The sequence below is a fragment of the Zonotrichia leucophrys genome, chromosome 12, assembly GCF_028769735.1.
Source record: "Zonotrichia leucophrys gambelii isolate GWCS_2022_RI chromosome 12, RI_Zleu_2.0, whole genome shotgun sequence".
Classification (NCBI taxonomy): Eukaryota; Metazoa; Chordata; class Aves; order Passeriformes; family Passerellidae; genus Zonotrichia; species Zonotrichia leucophrys.
This window is the reverse complement of record NC_088182.1, coordinates 1,526,508-1,541,906: the sequence shown is the minus strand read 5'-3', so window position 1 is coordinate 1,541,906 and position 15,399 is coordinate 1,526,508. Positions and strand designations below refer to the sequence as shown.

Sequence of the window (15,399 nt, the reverse complement as noted above, 5' to 3'; positions counted from 1 at the left end):
TGCAGGGATCATCCCAGGCCTGAGGAGAATCCATCAGGTTTGTTCAGTTAAACACACACCTTGATTTGCCACAGGGAGGGTTTGTTAAAAATCACATTCTTCACTCCCACTTCCTAAATATTGATGCATTCCCAAGCTGTGGTCCCTAATAGCTGAGTTAGCCACACTCCACAGAGCATCCTGCAGGAAATGCCAACTTTGAGCCTCCTGCTCCCTCATAGATCACAGGCAGTTTTTCTCTGTTTTTTTTTTTTTAAACTAGATTTAATTAAATATTGAGTAAAGTGCCACAGCCATCCATCGTGTGCTTTCGAAGGAGAAATTCGGGGATGCACAATTATTTTGTTCCCTGAGACAAGGAAGAGTCAATATTTAATGTGCCATGAAGGATTTATAAAGAATATATCTTGCAGGAGAGATAAATACGAGGAGACATCTTTATCTCTCTGGGTTGATTCAGTGTCCATCTTTGCAGATTCCAACTTGTTTAATTATGTAGAGAGAACAGAAGGGATGTCAAGGCTCTGGATGAAAATGTTGTGCCAGGATAAATTCCAAAAGCCTCCAGAGCTATTCCAGGGACCACAAAGGAAGGGAAGGAGTTAAGGCAGAGGAATTGTGACAAATTTGGTGTGAAATGGTTAAATGATAACATCACAGGGGAATCAGGAATGGGAAAGGAAGGGTTGGGTTTCTCAGAGCAGGACAGGGAGGGATTTTTCCTAAAGTCTCACCTAAACCTGAAGCCATTCCCTGTGTCCTGTCCCTCCATCTCTTATCCAAAGTCCCTCTCCAGCTCTCCAAGAGCCCATTTAGGCACTGGAAATGGCTCTGAGGTCTCCCCAAAGCCTTCTCCTTTTGAAAATAATAGTAATAATAACTATTATTATTACTATTATTGTTATATGTTAATAATAATAATAATAATAATTATTATTATCATCATTTTATTAGTTTATTATTCGTTTATTATTATTATTGCTGTGAGAAAATAAAACCCAGCCCAGCTCTGAGCCTTGGCATGGCATGGGAAGGAATTTTCAGAGCATCACCCAGAGCCAGCTCCTCACAGAGGCGGGAGAGCTGATGGGGCTGCATTCTCCAAGCTCATTGCCTATTAAAAAACTGGATTTTTTTTATTTCTGACTAAGCCTAGAAACACAGAATCTCCAGCATGGAACAATAATAGCTTTGACTCTGCCTTTATATAGGTCACGTTGGGAGGCAGGCACGCTCCCCTCCCTATGGCAGCAGAAAATAGCACTTTGTGACACACTGCAACAACTTCAGAGGGCAGCAAGAGCAGAACTCCCCCCTCGCTGCTCCCACCAGCCCGAGGCAGCGATCCCAGAGCAGCTGTCAGAGGGAAACCCCATTTCTGGAGAGCAGCACTCCTCCCTGCTGCTATTTCTGCAGGCAGGCAGCTCTGCACACACAGCAGTGAGCCCAGGAGCCCTCAGAGCTGCACTGAGCCCTGCTCCTTGCCCTGCAGCACCCAGAGATCCCTGCTTTAGTTCTGCCAAGTTGTTTACATTCCTTCAAATCCTTCTGATAGGTGCAGAAACCACGCTGAAACTTGTGCAGGAGCTGAAACAAGGGCAGGAACTCTGCAGCCCACAGGCAGGAGTGCTGCAGGGGCGTGTGATGGGGTGTTCTGCAGTGGGAACCCCAGCATAACACATGAGCATCCCACTGAGGAGCAGCAGAACAGCACACAGGGCTGGGCACACACACACACCCCCAGTGCCACCATCATATCTTCTGAAAAATCCTCTTTGCCCAGGATTTCTTCTCCTGGGAAGCTGAGAAGCCTCAGAAAAGAGTCTCAGAATGCAAACAATAATTATCTGTTTGCATGGGAATGTGGTCTGGAGGTTGCTGAACAACAGGTGCATCTTGGATTGGTTCCATGTGAATTGTTTTTGATTAATGACCAATCACCATCAGCTGGGTTGGACTCTGAGTCAATCACAAGCTTTCATTATCATTCTTACTAAGCCTTCTGATGTCCCCTTTCTCTTTCTTTAATGTAGTTTTAGTATACCAATTTTATTATATAATATATAATATATAATATATAATATATAATATATAATATATAATATATAATATATAATATATAATATATAATATATAATATAATATATAATATATAATATATAATATATAATATATAATATATAATATATAATATATAATATATAATATATAATATATAATATATAATATATAATATATAACATATAAATCAGCCTTCTGAGAACATGGAGCCAAATTCTCATCTCTCACCTCGTCCTGGGGACCCTCACAAACCCCACACCCCCAGTGCCCTGCTGAGTTAGGGATCCCACTCACACACTGCTCACTGCATTTTTAAATGTCCTTCTTTCTGCCAAGCTGTTGAAATTCCTTTAAAGGGACCTTCTGATGAGTGCAGACACCAAGCCTGATGTGCTCAGCCCAGCAGGGAAAGCTGTTACAGGTCTCTCCACACTCAGACACACCTGGAGTTAGGATGAACACAACTTCCCCTTCACTTGGTAAAGCCTGGATGGGATCAGGAAACCAAGGCTCAGAACTAAATCAAATTTCCCCCAAAATGTTCCAAAGCCCAGCACAGCAGGCATGTGCTCACAGCACAGAGCTGCAGTCACCAGAATGACACTTCTGGATGTACTAAAAATGAATATAACACCTCCAGCCCAGCCCAGGCTCTGCTGGCCCAGACATTCCCAATCATTTCATGGACTTCCTGCAGGGAGCTCGTGGCTTTGGAGAGAAGAGCTGACATTTCCAGGGATGGGACAGCCACAGATTCCCTGAAAAGCTGTTCCAATCCCTGTGAGCCCCAGTGCCACCCTAAGAGCAGCCCAGCCCAGCCCAGGGTGATTTATGGCCCAGGACTTCACTAATGGTCAAACTTCTCACCAGCCATGACATGGCAGGTCCTGAGCCCCAGTGATCAGCTCCAAAAGCAATGACTGAGCTTGTGAATAATTCAGGGAAGGAAAATCAATCAATTGTGTCCCATGGAGTCAGGCTCAGAGCTCAGCTGGCAGCAGCAGCTCCTGCTCACTGCAGCCCCAGCACCAGCAGCAGCTCAATTCACTTCCCTGGCATCCACCAGAGCCTTTCTAAAGCACAGCTGGAGCCCTACCACAGGAGAACAGCAATGGACATCCCAAAAACCCTCACAGACCTGGAGAACAGCCTTGGATCTCCCAAAACCCACACAGACCTGGAGCACCACCACAGGAGAACAGCCTTGGACATCCAAAAAAACCACACAGACCTGGAGCCCTACCACAGGAGAACAAAAACCTGGGAGAACAAACCTCCCAAAAACCATGCAGCCCTGGACCTCCCAAAACCCACACAGACCTGGAGCAGTACCACAGGAGAACAGCCTTGGATCTCCCAAAACCCACACAGACCTGGAGCACCACCACAGGAGAACAGCCTTGGACATCCAAAAAAACCACACAGACCTGGAGCCCTACCACAAGAGAACACAGGTCTCTCAAAAACCACACAGACCTGGACCTCCCAAAACCTACACAGACCTGGAGCACCACCACAGGAGAACAGTCCTGGATCTCCCAAAACCCACACAGATTTGGGTTTTTCATGAAAACCCTTGCATTTTGTATCAGCCTGGCTGCAGGACTGCACTGCCCCACCTACCAGGGCTGTGGGCCAGAGGAGATTCCTCTGCTCCCAGCCCAGCACTGCTGAGCAGGGATCCAGTTCCACACCCTGGGAGAATATCAATATCTGTCCTTCACCAAAAAAATAAAAAGGGTGAGTGATCACTCTCTGCCTGACGCCTGCATGATGAATCTGTGACCCAAAAGCCCTTTGAGAAGAAGGATTGGCCTCAAGTGGGCCATTAATATCAGAGCATTGCAGCTGTGTCAGATGTTACAATATTTAAATGAATAGAATATCAGTCCTACTTAACCAAAATGGTTCTGTACACACAGAGCATGGTTGGGGCTGCACAGAAATTCTCCATTTGGGGACAGCCCAGCCAGACAGGGGGACACAGAGCAGAGAACAGGCACCTGCAACACAGGGTTTTCATCTAAAATGCCACTTGGGATCTAAAAGTCCCTTCAAGGAGCTATTAAACCATAAAATTATAATGATCTGACAGTGTTCCAGCACAATAGCCCTTCATCTGCATGAAATCCTTGGTAATAACGTGCTTACTCCCAGCATATCAATGCACAGGTGCCGCCAAAGTTCTGCATGGCAGCACAAGTTTGATAACTCTGGGTTATCTGCAGCTCCTTGCCAGGCACTGGAGGGAGGGCTGGGAGCTCCGTGGGTGTCTGGAGCACATTATTAATGGCACAACAATTCAGAAGCTGCAAGGAGCACAGCAGATTCCCTGGAGCTGTTTTTAATGCCTTCCCAGGCATCCCCCTCAGTGGCAGCAGAAAGATAAACTTGTTTTAAATTCATTATCAGCAGGGGAATCCCAGTGACCTTCAGTGCTCCAAGCCTTACCTGAATGCACAGGTAGCACCTCCAGGAAGGACAGAGGGCTCCAGGGTGCCCCTCAAATGCATCAGCACTGCCAGAGCCAGCAAACAGCAAAGCCAAGCCCCTCCCAGGCCCAGCTGAGGATGAGGATGAAGAAATGAAATCATTTCTGTGGTTCTGCCCCAGCTGGGTGCCTGCCCTGCCCAGCAGCTCCGTTATAATTTCTCTCAGCCTTGGCTCAATCCCAGCCAGGTGAGAGGAATGTGAACTCAGCTCTGCTCCCCCACTGCCAGTGGATGCAGGTTTTAATTAAGTGCATCACTGATGAAGGGCAGGATGCAGAACAACCCTGAGCAAATGTCACACTCCTTGGGACAAAAAAAAACCCCAAAAAACTGGGAGAATTCTTCTCTGAATCAACCCAGACTGGCTTGGGCTAAAACAGATGAATGAAAGTTGGAGCTTGCTGGTTTAAAAAATCCCATTTAATTTAAAAGATGCTTTCAAAGTGTGACCCCCAGAGCCACCCTGCCTGTGCCTCACCCAAGCACTGTCCCCGTCTTGGCTTTTTGTGGTTGGTTCCACATGAAAGGGAGTGGATATGCCATGTCTGATATTCCTGAGGACACAGATATCCAAGGGAAAATTGTAAAAATGTATTAGAACTCAGCAAAGAGACCCAGGGTCAAGGAAGCAACACAAGAATGCAATAAAATAGAGCGAGAATTAAATTACTGCAAGCAATTCCTACATCTCAAGAGCTGATGTAATGACAAAATCATAGGCATGCACCAGCATTACACAGAAGTTAAGACTGATAATACATCTTCATCTTTAATTTCTCTTAGATTTACCCATCTAAATGAGCAAGCGCTTGGAATTTGGCCCAGACCAGGATCCCAAGCCAAGAAAACCTCAGGCTCTGGAGCTCCGTGGCTCTCAGCTGTGCATTTTGCACCCTGCAGGAGACGGGATGGAGGGTGAGGAAGATGAGAAACCCTTCCCCAAAATCCCTCCCAGGGCTCATTCTCAGACCTCTTCCACTCCCTCCTTGCTCTCCTCTTGCCCATTTCCCACCCCTGTGATGGTGTTCATGGGGGTCTTATGTCGAGGGAAGAGATGAGGATTTGACTCTGTATTTTAGAAGGCTTGATTTATTATTTTATGATATATATTACATTAAAAGCTATACTAAAAGAATAGAAGAGAAGGTTTCATCTCAGAAGGCTGGCTAAGCTAAGAATAGAATGGAAAGAATAAATTACAAAGGCTCTGTCCCAGATTCTCTGTCCAAGCCAGCTGGGCTGTGATTGGCCACTAATTAGAAACAACTACATGAGACCAATCCCAGATGCACCTGTTGCATTCCACAGCAGCAGATAACCATTGTTCACATTTTGTTCCTGAGGCCTCTCAGCTTCTCAGGAGGAAAAAAATCCTAAAAAATAGATTTTTCATAAAATATGTCTGCGACACACCCCCAAGTGCCTCTCCTGGAATTGAATCACCACTGAGGATGAGGAGCCCTGGGAGGGGGCACAGGGATGATCCTGGTGGGGATTTTAGGGCTCCACATCACCCAGCCAGGCCTCCAGGGCTTGGGATGCCTTCCATGAGGAGAAAACTTCCAGGGTGAACTCCAGAGAGAAAACCCACTTCAAATTAGGTTTGGGGTTTCAAGAAGAAGGAGTGGATGAGCTTGTTTTATTGGGTAATATCTGAAAGGCTGCAGGGCTGGAGGGCTGAAATATGTGCTGCTCCTTTCCTTGACAAATGGTTCATATTTCCTTCAGAGTTGAGTTTCTGCCAACAGCTCCTGTACCACAGGGTTAAACTTCAAAACACAGAGCAGGAAAAAATGGGGTTTTGGTGGTTCCTTGAAGACCTATAAAACACAGGCCAAAATCCACCCATGAATCAAGTTCTTGAGCACTTTGTTCCTCTGAAAATTCATCCAATATCTGCACAAACCTGGGCTTGAGCACAGCCAAGGGAGCCATTGCTATCATTTGATAACTAATGATAAGCCCTTTATCCCAGCAGGGATTGAGAGGATCAGGAGTGAGATGGGTTCTGAGGATGCTGGTTTGAACCCTAACCTGGCGGCTGACCCCAGAGCTGATGAGAGCCTGAGATTTACAGCTCACAGCACTCAGGATGAGCCTTTTGTCTTTGGAGGGATGGGGTTTAATCTTAACTGCAGGGTTCTGTGGTCAGGCCTGGAAACGGCTCCTAAACCTGGAGCTGTGATGGCCGCATTGTCCGGGGGGGTGACACAGCCCAGGGACATCAGCCCTTGGCCTGAATCCACATCCAGCCCCTCCAAGGTGCAGATCCCTGCCAGCACAGGTGGCTCTGCTCCCTGAGGTGTCCCCCAGTCCTGCAGGGCCCATGAGAGCTCCAGGTCCATCCCCTCCTGCTCCCTGAGGTGTCCCCCAGCCCTGCAGGGCCCCTGGCAGCTCCAGGTCCACCCCTTCCATCCCTCCTGCTCCCTGAGGTGTCCCCCAGCCCTGCAGGGCCCATGAGAGCTCCAGGTCCATCCCCTCCTGCTCCCTGAGGTGTCCCCCAGTCCTGCAGGGCCCATGAGAGCTCCAGGTCCATCCCCTCCTGCTCCCTGAGGTGTCCCCCAGACCTGCAGGGCCCATGAGAGCTCCAGGTCCAGCCCTTCCATCCCTCCTGCTCCCTGAGGTGTCCCCCAGCCCTGCAGGGCCCATGAGAGCTCCAGGTCCATCCCTTCCATCCCTCCTGCTCCCTGAGGTGTCCCCCAGCCCTGCAGGGCCCCTGGCAGCTCCAGGTCCATCCCTTCCATCCTCTCCTGCTCCCTGAGGTGTCCCCCAGCCCTGCAGGGCCCATGAGAGCTCCAGGTCCATCCCTTCCATCTCCTCCTGGTCCCTGAGGTGTCCCCAGCCCTGCAGGGCCCATGAGGCTCCAGGTCCACCCTTCCATCCCTCCTGCTCCCTGAGGTGTCCCCCAGCCCTGCAGGGCCCATGAGAGCTCCAGGTCCACCCCTTCCATCTCCTCCTGCTCCCTGAGGTGTCCCCCAGCCCTGCAGGGTCCATGAGAGCTCCAGGTCCATCCTTTCCATCCCTCCTGCTCCCTGAGGTGTCCCCAGCCCTGCAGGGCCCATGAGAGCTCCAGGTCCATCCCCTCCTGCTCCCTGAGGTGTCCCCCAGCCCTGCAGGGCCCATGAGAGCTCCAGGTCCATCCCTTCCATCCCTCCTGCTCCCTGAGGTGTCCCCCAGCCCTGCAGGGCCCCTGGCAGCTCCAGATCCATCCTTTCCATCCCCTCCTGGTGCTGCCCTGTCCCAGTGAGCCCCATGCATCACACCCTGACCCAGCCCTTCCTCCCTGTGCCCCCCAGGCTCCCTCAGCCCAGTTTGGGGTGCCCAGGTCCCCATTTTGAGCCCAAAGCTGTGATTCCCTGGCCCACAGCCGCTGCTCCCTCTGCAGCCATCCCCAAATGAGCCCCTGTGGCCCCAGCACTGAACGTCACCCACCTGAGGCTGATTGTCCCCAAATGCCCCCGGATTCACAGAGCACTCCTCAATAAATGCCTTCCCCTCCTCTGTGGTATTTTTATAAGCTGCATCTCAAGTGCCTTTCTGGTGCATCCTGCCATGCAGAATGAAGGAACACCAGACATGGATATAACACTGCAACAGATGCTCCTACCACCCAAATGAATAATTTCAACATTAATTCAAAACTCTTTAGAGCAGTCAGGATGCCAACGTGCAGAGGATTATCAGCCAAGGGAAGAGAGGTTTAATGTATGTAGGTAAAGGGAAATTTGGTTTTTGTTAGCGCCAATGAACTGGGTTCCTATAGGTCAAATCTACAGCAGGTGTTTCTTCCATGAAGAAAGGTGGACGTTTTATCTCCATTTTGATATGCAAAGCTAATTCCTGTAAATGCCATTAGTTTTGGTGCCCTAACCAAATTAATCCCAGTTCACATTCAGCAATCAAACCTTTTCCATCAGATGCTGGGAGCTAAAGAGGTAATCGAGTGCCATCAGTGGCTTGACAGGGTTTGGAGCCATGGGGATGGAGCCCTGCTGGAGCCAGCCTGGTGCCTGATGGAGGAGCTCCCTGCTGCCCCCCAAATCCCAAAATCAACACTCTGGGGAGCCCAGGAGTGATCCCCTTCCAGCAGGCTGCTCCTGCCTCACCCAACCTTCCCAGCAGATGATCACACTCAGATTTCTCTGAGGCCATCTCCTTTCCATTCTCCAGATCAGATAAAAAGGATGTGCGGCTTCCAGAGGATGCAAATCTCCCTCTCCTTATCACCCTTCCCCAGCCAAGTACAAAACTCTCATTCACTGCCCATCATCCCAACACAAAGTCAGAGGAAGAATCCCTGCCAGGTGCTTCAATGGGCCCGTGTTAGATGCAGGGAGAAAGGATTCATTAACCCAAAAGGAGGGGTTTTGGTTTTATCCTGGTGCTCTGGCCAAAGGCACAGCTCCTCCACTACCATCCCAGCTGCTTCCCCTCAATTCCAGACAAATTTCTTCATCCCAGCAATCTGTGGAGTGACCCAAGCTGGGGGAAGAGTGAGGCACAAGGGCACTCCCTGCCCTTGTGTTTGATGGGGATCAGAATTGCAAAAGTGATTTTGGTTATTGGCTGCTGTCAATCAATGACAGCCCCAATTACAACGACAGCAAAGGGAGCACGTGGCCACCAATAAATTTACAGGGATTGATTTTCACATACCAGCACAGCAATAATGCAAACTCCCATCCAAGGAGCCCTTATTAGCCAGGCAGGCTATGCAGCAGTAAAACACAAAATTGCACTGAACAGGAATGTAATCCCCACGGACCTTCTCCTTCCCCACTACATTTTAGTTCAACATCGATCTTTTTATGTTGAACAAACACATCATGAGGCTGAAATGAGATAGGTGGACTCATCTTGAGCCTTTTTCTGCTTAAAAAAAAAGAAATAAATGTCTAGGAACAAGGTGAGAGAGCCCTGTAATTACTGCTCCAGGATTCATTTCATTCATTTGCAATGCAGCTCCCTCCTGACCTTCCTGCAGACACAGCACAGCACCAGCCTGGCTTACTCCACCTCCAGTGGGGCAAGTTTCAGGGCACTGGAGTGAACTGGAGCTTGAGAACCTTGAGAATTTTGAGAACCTGCAGTTTTTATTGCTGCTGTTACCTGGTTTTGCTCAGTATCCCTTGCCTCTCATCTTTCCCCACAGCATCACCCCAGGAAACAGCTCTAGGTACAGGGGCAGAGGGAGCTGCAGGAAGGAGAGGGCCCTGGTTTTCACCCACAGAACCCTGGGGGACAGCTGGAACACCACATTTGTCTGCAGTTCTGCAGCACTGAGCTGCAGCTCACAGGTCCTGGCAGGGCAGGGAGGATGAGCCACCTCGCTGGCCCTCAGTGACAACAAAATGCACTCGGGTCCCACTCACTGCTCAGCTCCTGCTTGGCTCTCAAACTGCCCAAATATCAGCAGGTACTGAGGAGGAGGATGGGGACAGTACAGATCCAGCTGCTGACATCTCCCAGCAATGATTGCAGTGAGGCAGGTCCCAAGGATTTTGGTATCCTGTTTTAATGCTCCAGAGAGTGAATTCATCAGGAACAAGAAAAGCATCAAACCCTAGAAAGCACCAGACATTTCTAACCTGAGTGACAAGCACTGAGCACTGTCACAGACATCTTTTATGAAAAATCCTTTCCTTAGGATTTTTCCTCCTGAGAAGCTGAGAGGCCTCAGGAACAAAATGCAAACAATGGTTATCTGCTGCTGTGGAATGCAACAGGTGCATCTGGGATTGGTCTCATGTGGTTGTTTCTAATTAATGGCCAATCACAGCCCAGCTGGCTTGGACACAGGGCCCGAGCCACAAACCTTTGTTATCATTCATTCTTTTCTATTATATTCTTAGCAAGCTTTCTGATGAAACCTTTTCTTCTATTCTTTTAGTATAGTTTTAATGTAATATATATCATAAAATAATAAATCAGCCTTCTGAAACATGGAGTCAGATCCTCGTTTCTTCCCTCAACCTGAGACTCCTGTGAACACGGTCACAGAGCACTGCAGGACTGGAACACAACCAGTGACAAACACAGAGGGGCTGGTGGCCCTGGAGCAGCCTCAGCATCCCTGAAGGGTCACTGTGCTGGATTTGAAACTGGATGGGTTTCAAACCATGTTTGCCTCATTCTGCAGCTCCAATTACTGCAGATTCCAGAGCAGACAAAGCCTCGTTGCCCTTGCTGCCCAAACCCACCCCAGCTCACCCAGCACTGCCACTGAAGCACCAAACCAGCACACGCTGCCAGGATGGGACTCCTGCTCATTCCCACCCCTGCCCAAGGTGTTTTTATAACCAGCACATCCCCACACTGCCCAAGGCAGGAACGATCCCCTCCTGCCCCAAACAGCCCCAGCAGAGCCCTCCTGCAGCCCTGGGGTGTTTGTGGGCACAGCCAGGGCTCTTTCCCCTCTCAGGACCTGCAGAACTGTGCCAGGGATCCATCAGACCCAGCAGCACAGCATCCCTCTGCAGCAGAGGGAACAGGCTTTATTTTAAGTAGAGCAATCCTTTCTTTTGTCACTGAAGTGGCGTTTTAAAATGTCTCTCTTGTAAATGTGCCAAAAATAAGAGCATAATTTATTCATTTCCTCTATGTGCATTTTGTTCCTGGTTATCTTTCCAACTCCTTGACTGCTGTGAAAAGTTAAAAAAGGGAAGAAAAGGAAAAAAGCAACTCTAAAGGTTAAAACTTTGTGCCAATTTCAGCTTCTACATACATTAGAGCAGTGTATTTTTCATTCATTCCTCCTGGTGACATTTCAAGCTTTGTTACAAATCAATCAGCATTTCCAAAAGCATTTGGAGAAGCAGGAAACTATAGTGGCTACAAATCCTACAACATCTATTATTCTTGCTATTTCATTCGTTTGGATGAAAAACATTTCAAAGGTTATTTTAAAAGAAGCAAGGATTTGTCTGAAGTTTCAGGACAGACAAAAGACTTCTGTGCCATGTTTCAGCAGCAGAATAAACTTTAGCAATATACACAGAATTTATTTCATCATGAATTTGGTCAAGCATTCAAAAGGATGGAGCCTGGAAGAGAGGGAAGAGATACAAATAAAGCAGCTCTGTGTGATGTGGAAATACTGGGAAATAGGCAGTGTACCTAAAAGTCATAAAAGGCAGATTTAAAGTGGAGGTTCTGGAAGCTTCCTTCAGTGTGGTGTTTATCACCCAAAGCCACAGAATCATTAAGGGTGAAAAAAACCTTCAGGGTCATCAAACCCAACCTTCACACCACACCTCAAAGTGCTGCATCCACTTTTTAAACACTTTTAGTGAGGTGACTCCAGCCCTGCCCTGTGCAGCCCATTCCAATGCTCAACCAGCTCTTTCAGGGAAGATTTTTTTCCTGATACCCAACCTGAACCTCAGAACCAATTTATTGCAGTGCTCAAGGAAGGAGCAGCTCAGCTCCTGCCAGCCCAGAGCTGTGCCAGGGGTGTCCCTGGCAATCCAGCCCAGCTGGGTTCCCTTCCCAAGGCACCAGTGCCAGGTGTCCTGTGGGATGGGACACGGGGCTGCCCTCGGCCTGGAGGGCACCTCCATGGGCACAGCCTGCCTGGGTTCCATCAGGGAACAATTGCCACTGTTTGTGTGGGAAACTCGAGGGGAACAACCACCAGTCAGGATCAGAGAGGGAACTGTGCCTGGGAGAGGACAAGGAGGAGGAAGAAACCCTCAAACCTGCACCCTGCCAGCCTGGAAAGCCCTTGCTGCCATCCCCCCATCATGTACCCACTTTGTGCCCAGCCAGGCTGAGCAAACCCAGCAGCCCTGGAGACAAGGCAAACCCCTCCCCAGATGACACATCTCCTGGTTTTGCCCAGCCCCAGGCCAGCAGAGAGCAGCTGGAATCCCTCTGTGCCCAGCCTGGCAGCAGAGCACGGGAGCAGGACAGAGGCGCCACAGGATGGACCAGCTCCAGCTCACAGCTGTCACTCCTGGTTACCATCATGCCAAAGGAGAGGGAAATCCGGGCCTCAGAGTGACATTGTGCTGTGTCTGGAGTCTGGGCAGCGCCAGGGATGAGGCTGAGAGGCTCCTTTGGCCCGGGTGATGAGCAGCTCTTCCTCATCTCCCGTTTGCTGCCGGGGTCTGTGTACAGATCCCAAACAGGCCAGGACTGCTGGAACTGCCTTGAGCTGTTGGATTTTCCAGCATCAGCCTCATTCCATGGCTATGACAATGGGAAGATGCCAGCAGCTCACATCCCAGGCAGCAGACACAGAACTCAATGTCACAACTCACTTTAAAAGTTTTTTGACCAATCCCACAAAGCAAAAGCACATTGACAGCAGTTCTATCCAACCACTATAAGCACAGGTACCTGTGGTTAAACAATGCTTGATTATTTCAAATACAATACCTGCTTGTAAGCCTTAAAACACAATGCACAGAGCTCCATTATTAAGCTTAGAACTCCCTAATATCTCACTAGATAAACTTTTCTGCAGCTTAGGGAGTTATTCTAGACAAGCGTTAATACACAGACCATTGTTCTATTTGTTCTTGCCTTTCTACTTTTTACAGATTTTTTCTGCAAAACTGTTCTACATTTAGGAGGGAAGTAAAGGCAAAAATCTTATGAAATTACATTACCCCACATTCTTTTCTTCTGACCAGTCTCATGGCTGGTGCTTAGCTCCAGTCACAGTTCTGCTGTCTCTGCCCTTTGCAGCTTTCCCAAACCCCTCTGATTTTGTGGATTCCCACAGGCTCCCCAGGCCAGGCTGGGATGGAGCTGCCCCAGCCCCAGGGGGAGATGGATAATGAATGTTAAAGTGACACAAGGTTGCACAGCAGAGCTTTGGGCTGGAAATGCCAATTCTGGGCATTCTGTACAAGGGCCCCAGCCCTGTGCAGCTCCTTCAGCCACTGGGATGGTTCTTAAACACCCACGGACAGATATTGCTGTGAAAATCAAAAAGTTCTGCTTCCAGCATTCTCTAACCTGTCCAAATGGATGCTCTCACATCCCAGGCTGTCTTTGCCTCTCACCCAAACTCAAATGAGGAAGAAATCCCACTCTGCACCTCATGCCCCAACAGGAGGGTCTCCCTGACCCTTTTGGCTCTTTAGTCCCTGTGAAAATCACTTTAAATCAATTCTAACTCCATTTTCCTTTGCAGAATTCATCCATGCAGTAATGAATGAGAGTAAAACTAGCCATCAAACTTTGCTCAATCACACTCTGACAAATTTAAATTAAATCTCCTTCTGCTCATACCTTTGCCTGGGATTCTTTAGGCGACAGGAGTCACTCATCTGTGGCACAAGGTATGGGCACAGCTGAAGCAGCTCCACCACCAGCAATGGGCAAAATAATAATAACTCATGGTTGGGAGAAAAGCTAGAAATTTAAAAACTCTGCACAGATGCCTCTAGCAGGTTCCTGCTTGTCTTTATGGTTTCATCAGAGCTATTTCTGTTCCAGGATGTTATATTTGTAATATTTTTTTTATTATGTAGGAAACAGCTTATTTGATCAATTTGCCCTATCTTTTCTGTTCATGAATTTAGTGGGAGGTTAATCATTTCCCTGGGTTTACTAGAAATTACCTGCCAGATATAATTGCAGTAAATAAAACTCTCTCTGGAGCTCAGGCTCGTGTGGCCCAGAACAAATGCCTGCAATTACTGCATTTGTGGAGCAGGAGCTCAGCAGAGCAGGAACACGGGCAAGGAAATTAGTCTGGGCTCTTAAAAGGCACCTGAGGACTGCAAGCACAGCTCCCTGACAGCTGGTCAGCAAATCCCCATGGATGCTGTGCCGATGCTGCCTGGCTGTGCTGGCACTGCCCTGTGCTGCTCCCTGCACATCCCTGTGTGCTGGCAGCAGGGATGGCACTGCCAGGCCTCCACCAAGGGCTCAGAGGCTGCTCAGTGCCCCTTGAGCCTTCCCACACCCAGCACAGCTCTGGCATTTCCCTTGAATTTACTCTTTTCTGCCATAGCTTGAGCTGCCTCAGCCGCTCTGCTCAATCCCTCCTGCCTCTGCCACTTGTTGAGAGCTCTGGCTCGCACAGACACCTCTGAAAAATGCTCAGGTTATGCTTAAATCCTGCAGGGAGGGCTGGGCAGGGGCTCAGGGCACCCCAAAATCCGAGGAAAAGCTGCATTTGTGCCTCCAGCCTCTGCTGTCCCTCAGGACCCTCAGATCAGCTCTGATGGGTGGGGGCAGCAATGGATGTTATGGAAAAATGGTTAAATGAGGAATTTTTGCTTATTAAAAAAAAAAGCATTTCTTTGGGAAACATGCCCCTGCATTTCTCCCAACACTGCACAGTGAAAGGCACACACAAGCAAGGCAATTTCCTACAGGTCCCAGTCTGCAATTAAAAAAAAAAATCCCTTTTAGTGTTATTCCTAATACATACTGCTTTTAGATGCTGAGCAGAGTGACTGGGAAATACTCAGTGTTCTTTATTGACTTCCTAAAGCAAAAGCCTCCAAATCCATCCCCCAGCAAGAGGCATCTCTGAGGTTACAGATCCCTGCACTCCCATTGCAATCATCCCTTTCACATTAAAAAATAATGAGCTTCATCTCATTTGCAGATCCTTAAAAGCACCGAACGCTGTGGTCACTTGGCAATGGGAGCATCTCATAAATAGTAAATGAAAGCAGAGCTCTCTTACCTTCCCCAGCAGCAGGGCTGGGAGCTGGGCAGTCCCACAGGGCAGCAGGGTCCTTTCAGGGGCTCTCATTGCAGAATGGCTGAAATTCCTGCCCAGGGAGGCTGACAGAGGGTTCTGCAGGACATTGGAAATGTTTGTTTCACTATTCCCATCTTGAGAAACCTCTCTGTAAATGCAATGCTTTCTCGCAGTGGA

The 15,399-nt window shown here is 48.7% G+C and overlaps 1 long non-coding RNA gene across 1 annotated transcript in view; it reads right to left on the bottom strand.

Moving 5' to 3' along the window:
- The window catches only part of LOC135453276 (uncharacterized), an 81,868-nt gene extending 66,469 nt beyond the window's left edge, over positions 1 to 15,399 (bottom strand). Inside the window, exon 1 of the long non-coding RNA XR_010441828.1 lies at positions 15,205 to 15,399. This is a non-coding gene — a long non-coding RNA (uncharacterized LOC135453276). The remainder of the gene's footprint in view (positions 1 to 15,204) is intronic.